This window comes from Notamacropus eugenii, chromosome 4, assembly GCF_028372415.1.
Source record: "Notamacropus eugenii isolate mMacEug1 chromosome 4, mMacEug1.pri_v2, whole genome shotgun sequence".
Classification (NCBI taxonomy): domain Eukaryota; kingdom Metazoa; phylum Chordata; class Mammalia; order Diprotodontia; family Macropodidae; genus Notamacropus; species Notamacropus eugenii.
In genome coordinates this window covers 37,721,536-37,723,650 of record NC_092875.1, presented here as the reverse complement: position 1 = coordinate 37,723,650, position 2,115 = coordinate 37,721,536, and positions in this window count along the sequence as shown.

The following is a 2,115-nucleotide window of genomic DNA, read 5'->3' as shown; positions in this document are numbered from 1 at the left end:
ACAAGCTGTCCTCAATTTTTACAGCTACTGCATATGTCACTAGGGTGTGGGGTGTCTCATGGGTGGAACAATACGTGGCTGTTCAAACTTGTCTGTGTGATGATTGGTTGCTAGGCGTAAGAAGTAAAGGGTAATAACCAAGAACCTTTCACATCATGGAAGAGTTTGAAATAGGTGGAGGTATGTTTCCAATCTTTGCCTTGGGTCAAAAGGAAGGTAACTTATAATACAGGTTATTCAAATAGAGAGCATTATGTCATTTACCTGTAGAAGTATGTAGGTGGTAAGACAGGCACTCCCCTATGGGAATACAAAGTAATCTTGAGTTTCCTTAAATTGTATAATGCTCAAGGAGAAGCTTCCTGACTGATGAGGAGGAAGAAAGCAACAGCTGATAGTTCTATAGGCTTTAAGAGTTGGGAATGTACTGTATGTATTTTTTATCTCAGTTGATCATGGCAAGAACCTTGGAAACTAGGTGCCACCATTTTATAAAGAAGAGAACTGAGACTTGAGAAAGAACCCAGGTGACTTACCTATTATCACATGGCTGGGAGGTGTTTGAGGTGAGATTTAAACCCAGGTCTTTGGGATTCTCAAGTCCAGAGTTCTCTCTACCAAATTCCTTCATTTCCTTCATGGAATCTGCCTTTTTGCCTGATAATTGCTGATGTGAACCTACAATGCATTAACAAATAAGGGCTCTGTGAAGCTTCAGTCAGGCTCCCAAAAACTCAGCGTGTCTATGCTAAGCAACTTATTTTGCCATTACAAAAGTCTTTTATTATACCCCCTTTTGCTCCCCCAAGCTCCCTACCTAGCTTTAACACGTTTGCCAGTTGAATTACAAGTGAATAGTTTCCCATCAGAATAACTAACTTGTCTCTTGGACCCCAACTCAGTGCCTCTTGCAACAGCCCTGGATGACCCAGTGCTTTCCCAGACCCGTGCTACTCATGGAGTAGAGGGAGCACTGACCACCTCCCACCACAGCAGGACCCTCCCTCAAGACCAGCTTGGGACCATCCTGTAAGATAAGATTTCTTCCATCTTTAGTACCCCAAGACTTCCAGAGCAAACAAGGAAACTTCCTTGCTTCCTGACTGTTCCATACCTCTCTCTGCTTCTGGGGGCTCCTTAGCTTTCACAGAACACGTTATTTGCCAGGAGGTTGACTCTCAAGGAAAGACCTCAAACAGTCTAATTTTGTGGTTTCCTCAAAGAACTTTTCTCCAACCACCGATAATTCTGTCTGTACTTTGCTCAGTAGTTAGCATACACCCATCCCTTGAGATACCCCCCATCCCAGTGATCCTGAACCCTTAATGACCAATGCTCAAAATCCACTTGCCTCCTTGTGCACCACTCCCTCAGGCCTCTCCACCTCAACCCTTTCCCCCTCCCCATTTCCCAGTATAGATCTGTCTGCCCCTTCCATTCTGCCCTCTGAAAAACCTACTCTATAATCAACAAACTTCCTTTTATCTTAAGTCTTTCTTCCGCACTCCTTCCATCTTTTAGCCCTCACTGAGACATAGTTCTCTTGATAATGCTCCTTCCCTGGCTACCATTTTTTTTAGCACAGGGTACATTTTGTTCAATACTTTCTAACTCACTGGTCATGGTGGGATAATTGGAGTGCTCCTTGCTCCCCACAACCTGTCTTTTCCTTTTTTAATCACTGAATCCTGATTCTGGTGGAGATTATTTATAGATCCCTCCCCTTCCCCAGGACATGTCCCTTCCCTCAATAAGTGTAAAGCATGCTTTTTTGCCTAGCCTTTAATCACTGAATGGGTGTTGCCTCAGATAAACTAAGATCTGGGAAAGACCTCAGCTTTAAAAAGCCAAGGTTTCCCCCTGCATCTAGGGCCATTGCCAGCCATCCTGACCTATGTCTTGCCACTAGACTTTCTGGAGGAGAGAGTAAGGCTGATGACTTTGCACAGCCTTGCCTCACTTAAATTCAATTCACTTGCCAGTCAAGACTTCACTCTCCTTATGTCCTCTTTGAGAAGGAAGGATGAACAACAATCATCTATGCATGTCTCACAATCTTTCCTCTTTTTTTTCCTCCATCTTTTTCTCCTCTTTTCTCCTCTTGCTGTCATCCTA